Raw genomic sequence first — 8,315 nt, forward strand, 5'->3', positions numbered from 1 at the left:
TAGACACATTTAATATATATGTGTGTTTCTATCTCTTATGATAAAAGGCAGATTTTCTCTGCCTGTTCTGTTCCCATGTTCCTTTTTAATACAATTCAACAATATAGAACGTTGACGCCAGGGAATAACAGTTAGTTACTACTGAAGTGCCAGTGGGACACCCTAGCTCTGCTGCAGCCAATCGCTTATTTTATGTTTTCGATTCTTTTTCAAAATCTCGAAATACTGAATGCAGTATTTGGTTTTACAGGATGTCACAAGGCACATGACGGGTGCAACGTTAAATAAAGGCTCTAAATTAGTCAGTAATATCCACTTATGGAGGGGAAAAATCTATCACGCTGGACTTTAATTTATGTAGAGCATTCAAATAGGTTTATGTCATAGCTGATATTCCATATCCAAATTTCATAGCTGATATTCCATATCCAAATTTCATAGCTGATATTCCGTATCCAAATTTCATAGTTGATTTTCTCCATCTATAAGTCGATTTAAAAAATAAATAATTTACTGATTCTGCGACTAATTTATGGACAGCGCAAAGACTACTACAGTCAGCCCTCTTTTCTTAGTTGTTTCTACGTCTAACATGCTCGACTTAATCAATTTTCGGGCATCATTCGCCCAGTTTTTAGTCATGACATTCAATAACTAACACGTCATATTATTACGACAAGTCCTCCTGCTTCTGTCGCCCTAGACGTCTTACTCTAGCGAGAATGAAAATTACCGAAGAAGAATTTAAGCCATATGTAACAGCAGCTTGAGATTATTCAACCTCCTAATATTTGGGCATCTCCTCTTCATGTGGTTCAGAAAGAGACCGAAGGTGATTGACGTCTCTATGGAGATTTCAGAATATTAAATGCTAAAATGATGCTGGCAAAATATCCTATTCCTTACACTCATGATTTCTCCTCTCTCTATAGAGCTACTGTGTTTTCGTAGCTACATTTAGTTCGTCCCCCTAGCAAGATTCCGATAGAACACAGTGACATTCCTTAGACGGTTATTACTATACCTTTTGGACTATGTGACTTCCTTAGAATGCCTTTAGGATTCCAGAATTCTGCGAATTCCTTCTAAACACTTAGTATATATCAATAAAGTAATTTGCGGTTTGAATTTCGTTTTTGCTTACAATGATGATTTTTGATTTCTCGTGCTTCGGAATCTAAATCTACTCTTCGCTAAATTTTCACATTACGGAGTGGTGATTAAGCCTAGTAAATGCCTTTTTGGTGTTCAATTTTTAACCCTTTCAGGCCACACTGGTATTCGCTCTATGGCGTAAAATGTATATGTAAATCTATTTTCGTTTCCTTTGGGTTATTATAGACTCACTGTTTATAATAAAACACAGTGTTGTGAGGTTCCTACTGAGTTTTGAACAATCACATTCAAGTTCTTCAGTTCAAGATCACGGCCTACTTTGCTGCCATAAAAGGCAAGGCTAGTTACGAAAAATTCTGACGCCAAAAAAAAAGAAAAATGAAAAAATAGGGATTAACGCCTACGCGGACATGGCTCGAACAATCAGATCGGTTGGTGTATAACCTAGTGAGTTGGGATCTTCCCGTCAGATAGTCTGGTCGAATTTTCTAGAAACTCTATTGAACGTTATAAAAACTGGAGTTTTGAATTCTCAGACAGAACAACCTCTCTAGCTTTACATGGAACTATGTCATTCAGTTCTCACTTCTCCCTGGTCCTCCTAGTAGAACCTGAGGTGCTAGTTGAAAATATGTCTGTCAGTTTTGTGACCAGGCATTCTTATTCTTTTAACTTAATTTCTTCTCAATAATTATGAACTGTTTTCGTATTACAATTTAGCATATTATGTAGTGATAACTTATGCTTATTCAGGTCAATAGCTCTTGAATGCTGTTCTATTTATTCAGCTTCATTTATATGTAAATGCAAATGTTCCAAATTAATAAAAATGTATGAGAATTAATACCATATTACTGTGGTCGTTATAAATATAACATGCAGCCCACCAAATGCTGTTATTCATCGATAACTATTTTACAACATACATACCAGACTAAACATGCATACATTCATACATACGTACATATACATACATACATACATACATACATACATACATACATACATACATACATACATAACTACCAGAGTCCAGCCAGCTGCCATGATTGACCGCTAGCTCCAAAAGATTTTTTATTCTCTCTCTGTTTATTTCCTCGTGTTCCTTTCTGTTGAAGGGCGTAGGCTCGAAACGTAAAATATTTTCTCACCTTCCCAAGCGTTAAACTAATACACCAGTTTATTGTGTATACACCTATCTTCGTCTTTTGTTTTTTTTTTTTTTGTAAATTTCAACTACATACATACATACGTGTGTATGTATGTCATTATTCAGTTTATTTCAAGATTTCTTGTCGATAGAGAAAGAACCGGGTTCTAACCTAGATCCAAGTTTCCTACATTGGAATTTCAACATCAACAAAAGGGTATTTTTGTATGTATGTATGTATGTATGTATACGTATGTACGCATGTATGTATGTATGTATGTATGTATGTATGTATGTATGTATGTATGTATGTATGTATGCATGTATGCATGTATGTATGTGTGCATGCATGCATGTACGTACTTATGTATGTATGTATGTATGTATGTACGTATGTATGTATGTATGTATGTATGTATGTATGTATGTATGTGTATGTATGTATGTATGTATGTATGTATGCATGTATGTATGTATGTATGCATGCATGCATGTACGTACTTATGTATGTATGTATGTATGTATGTACGTATGTATGTATGTATGTATGTATGTATGTATGTATGTATGTATGTATGTATGTGCAGATTCGTATGTTTTATGTATGTATTCTCATGCATATAGTTACATATCTAGACATGCTCATATATATGTAAATGATAAACTTCTGGAAAGTTTTACAGATTTTTACATTCCAGTGATGGATTGGATCAGTAGTCTTCGAATTAGCTTTCTCTTTTCTGGTTTTGAGAAGCCTAATTTCTCAAGATTGGTATTTAGGCAGTGTGTTACATATACTAGGGCCCCAATAATTACAGGTATAAACCTGAACTTGTAATCTGGATAGAGTAACTGTAGATTTCTCAATAGTTCAGCATAGGTGTTCTCTTTTTCACTGATCTTCAGCTTTATGTTAACATCTACTGGGCAGCTAATTTCTACAACTATGCACAGTTTCTCTTCTCTATCGCAAATCATTATATCAGGTCTGTTGTGCTTACATTTTATTGAGGTCTTCACTGGTACACTTCACCAGTATTCCTTTTCATTATGAGTAACTATGACTTCTACCATATTGTGGGTTTTTATTTCGTTGTCCTCGGTATTATCCTTCCGACGGATTTCGTTATAGAGTGTCCTAGCTACAACGTCATGTCTCATCGGTAGATAATACCGTGATGACATTTTCGGATAACTGCTTATGATGTGGGTGATATCTTCAGTGTGAACTCCACAAAGTCTGCAACGGTTGTCACATTTTACGGCTTTTCGGCATCTCTATCCCTTTTGTGTATCAGGTACTTGGTTGATATTTCCTGTTCGTCGATTGCAAACGGATACCCTTCAAAGTAGGAGGCAATAATCCGGCTAATCGTCCATGATAAACTGCTTTGATGATCGATGTTACTATATCATCCATGCACAGTCTTCTGCTCAAATAGGCTCATCCTTTCATCTGATATGTTGCGGTAGAGTTGTGCGACTTCTTTGGGTAAGTATTCTAGGTTATCAGACAAAGAGTGTTGCTCAAGGAGCTGCCTTCCAAGTCTTATGATGTTATCAGCTTCATGTATGCAAACTTGGTCAAGGGATGCACTTCGACACATGGTGGTTAAAAGATGTTGCCGAACCGAAGGGATATGATGCAAAATTCAAAGGCATTTTGGATCGATGTTAAGCCTCTGCCGCCTTTTTTACATTTAAGGTAGAAGCGGTCTATATCACTGTTTATGTGGAAATTATGTGTACTTGTTAGTATTTTTCGGGTTTTCACATCAATGGCTCGGTTCATCAAGCGTCCAATCAAGCAGCCTAAATGTTGGTATGAGTACTGGCACTGCAAACACGATGGGCCACTGTTTTATTGAATGCAGAGAGTTCTGAGGTCCAACTTTCCGTTATTCGACTGTAATATTCTTTAATGACACGTGTTTTGTTATAGGTGTCACTGTAAGATATATTTTCATCCACCCCTAGATACCTATAACATTCCAGCCAGATACTGGGGAAACAGTCAAATCAGTGACGGGGATGCTACTGGTCTGCTTTATAGTTTTCCTTTTCACAACCATATAACAACATTTATCCTGACCAAACTCCAACCCTACATTCTTTGAGAATGTTGCAACAAGGTCAAGGCTCTTTTTCATCTCATGCATATTCTTTGCATCCACAAAGAAACAGTGTGTAATTTTAGTATTTCTGTTTCCTTGTGAACCAGTGAGATATCCTTCAGACATCCTTAACATGAATGAGAAGGGGTTTACAGGAAGTATAAACAACATCGCAGAGAGGTTGTCTCCTTGGATTATGCCTTTGCGATATTGTATTCTATCAGTGATAATAGTCACTTTTTGTGTTTAATTTCAAGATTGTGGCCCACGATGAAGGCAGGTCAGCTATGGTTTTGGCTTTTCTCACAGGAACTCTAGCAAGTTGAAGGGCTTCTAGCATCCATGAGTGGGGAACAGAGTCAAAGGCTTTCTTGTAACCTAGCCACATTGAAACTAGGTTCCTCCTATGCTCTCGCACCTCTGACATAACAGCTTTGTTGATTAGCAATTGCTCGGTACATCCCCAGGCTCCCTTCTTCCCTGCTGCTTGTTCTGTTGTGATAATGTTATTGGTTTCACAATGGTCGTGGAGGAAGAGGTTTAAACATGCTGTATATATCATGGACGGTAGTTGTTTTTGCTATGTGGGTGGTTCTGCATTTGGGGATCAATTTTTGCCTCTACCAGAGCTAGTGTGGTATGCTACTGTTCCCAATGAAAGTTTGCTGGTACAGATTGATAAGGTATGGTCGGTAGAATGTTAGCTTCTTATACCAATATCCAACAATCAAGTCTCTTCCAGGTGTTTTTCCATCCTGGAGTTTCTGGATCACAGTTGTAAGAGTTTCACCATCAATGTTGTATGTCTTGGATATAACACAAGAGTAATAAATAACTTTTTCGGATTTGTTCCTGCCACGGAGCATCTTGGTTAAATTCCTTCTCTTCACTCCAGATTTTCCCCTTGAAAGAGTCTATGTCTTCTCGTGAAGGAGCTTCCATGATATTTATCGCTCCTCCTCCCATGTCACTGTATATTGCTGCCTGGTTGCGGTTAAATTTTTTGTTTATTGTTCTTCTCTCGGTTATTTTCTTCTGATGTCAGAGTTTTTCACTGACAGCTTTTAGCTCCTTCTTAAGGGCAATCAGTTTGCAAGTGAGTGTCCCCTTTTTGCTGTCTCCAAACATCATTTCTATCTCCTTCTTTACTTTCTGTTGGTGGAACGTATAGTGATTTGCTTGTTTGCATGCAATAAGCATCATTACATGATGGTCTTCCGTAAACCAGTTATCTTTTTTTCTGTCTTCAAAACCTATGATGGTACTTACTTTGTTATTTCGGCTTTGTTTACTTTCTGAATATCATTCATGTACTGTTTTACAGTAGTAGCCAATCTGCCAGGCGTTAATCTGTTGTAAATACTCATCACCAATTTCGTTAACAGCTTTTAATACCGTACCTGGTGGGTTTTTTTACTTACTTTGGTAGAGAATTCTTTCTCCTTGAGAGAGTCCTTCAAAGCCAAAGTTATTTTTTTCTCGGAAAATTTAACCGGCATATAATCCTGATTACTACTACTACTACTACTACTACTACTACTACTACTACTGCTGCTGCTGCTGTGCTGCTGCTGCTGCTGCTGCTGCTGCTACTACTACTACTACTACTACTACTACTACTACTACTACAATTGTTGTGGTTGAGCTTTCTATTTACCATAGTCGTAGTAGTCGGACAGTAGTCAGTGACTTGACCCAGTAATGTAGTTTGGCTGGCAGGCACTATGTAATCCGTTGAAATGTCGCTAGCTGCGAAACCATGTGGTGGTCTTATATCATTCGCGTTTTCTTTTCATTTTTGTTTATAGAGTTGGGAAGAAGGTTAATTTTCGATTTTTTAATAAAGTTACAGTTACTAACCTCTTTTCTATGTTCAACAAATGTTGCTTGTTGGCGTCGTTGTCTTGCAGTAAAATGGTTAAATTCTGGATGCAGATCGTCCCAATATGATTTCATTCGATTCATATGGCCAATAGCGGGGTTCTGTTTCGCTTTTTCATAGCAGCTAAATAGATCGTTATTCAGTTCATAACTCCAGGAGAATTGAGTTTTGTAGTCACGGTTTCTTCTATAACTACAGCTAGAAAGAATTTGTTTACCTGTTGAGCTGTTGTTTTCGTTCTGTCCCTCGATTGTGTCCAGCCATGTTGTTTGTAGTTACTCTCTGTATGGAATGTGGTTGCTTGGAAGCACTCCGTCGGTTACGACGATGAGGGTTCCGGTTGATCCGAATCAACGGAACAGCCTGCTCGTGAAATTAACGTGTAAGTGGCCGAGCACTCCACAGACACGTGTACCCTTAACGTAGTTCTCGGGGATATTCAGCGTGACACAGAGAGTGACAAGGCCGGCCCTTTGAAATACAGGTACAACAGAAACAGGAAGTAAGAGTGAGAGAAAGTTGTGGTGAAAGAGTACAGCAGGGATCACCACCATCCCTTGCTGGAACCTCGTGGAGCTTTAGGTGTTTTCGCTCAATAAACACTCACAACGCCCGGTCTGGGAATCGAAACCGCGATCCTATGACCGCGAGTCCGCTGCCCTAACCACTGGGCCATTGCGCCTCCACATCTGTATGGAATATTCAAGTTTCAGTCGAAAATCACTACGATCGTGAATAAAAGGCTCCCTCGATTAATTCATCTGAAGATTAATTAATTATCTAACAAGGCTGATAGTTGTGGCTCCAAAGTTGGAGATAGTATTCATCGTTTTGGGGGATAAATAGTCTCCTACGCCAAATACGCGACTTGTCGCTTCGGGCGAGTGTGTATTTGTGTGTGTTTCAAGACGTTGTCATAGGAATATTCAACAATCACCTAATGTCATGATTCGCTAGAATATTACTCACATGATCAACAAAATTTGACCAATCGCGACTTCGCGTAGAATAGTTTCCAGTGACAATTACGACTTTAGGTGCGCTCCTTTCTGAACCCATCAATCAGTATAAAATCGACACATCATGACTACCTGACAGAGAGTTTTGTTTTGATGTAGAGAGAGAGCACGAATGCGACTGTGCAAGTAACTTTTTATGATCTCTTCGAGTTGGTTCAATATGACAATGTAGAATTAAATATAAAAAAAGAACGAACGCCTTTAACGGAATTGAACAATGACATACGAGCGGTTAATGCCACTTCATTTATTTTTATTGAAGAATTATAAAACCGTATCAACACAACTAGCCAGTGAGGACATATAAAGATCATCGCAGCCGATCTAGAGTTGAATTTTTAAATATCTCTGAAGAATAAACAGTTATCTTCGATTTTAGAAGAAATATTCGGATCTTTTCCTTTTGAACGGCACATATCAACACAATTTCTAGTTAACTAAACACTTTTAAACTTCGTATACTGGTAGAATGTGTTTATAAAACATCATTTTTTTCTTGGCTTTATTGAGAAAATTCTATAGTTTGTAAGATATTTCGTCTGAAATTTCGAGCATTTCGGCAATTTTAACCAATCGCTGACCTCCATTTGGGGTGAAAACATTCCGTGCTGTATGAATATGTCCCTCGTTTAAGAAACAGATTGGGTTTATTTATATTTGCGAAGAAAAAAAGATACCCTAACTCTAACCCTAAATCTAAAAGAGATTGAAATGCAATAGGTCGATACTAGGGTTATAATTATGGGTGACATTTTCATTTGACACCGCTAGAAAAAAATCCTATTTTCCGTAGCGGTGTCGTATGAAAAGATCCAAATATTCTACAGAAGACCTGAATATTGCTAGTACTTAGTTCACTGACTCTTCACCCAACTCTAAAGGAAGGAAACTAAAAAGGAAAGAAAACTACCTTAAAACTCATACTTAATACGCATTTCTTTTTAGCCAAAATTAAAATAAAGAGTGCGTTTAAATGCAGGGTGTCGCATAATGGAAGTTGGTCTTCACTAAGGCCGTGGTCTTTGGCATAAGAC

Source organism: Octopus sinensis, linkage group LG5, assembly GCF_006345805.1.
Source record: "Octopus sinensis linkage group LG5, ASM634580v1, whole genome shotgun sequence".
Taxonomy (NCBI): Eukaryota; Metazoa; Mollusca; class Cephalopoda; order Octopoda; family Octopodidae; genus Octopus; species Octopus sinensis.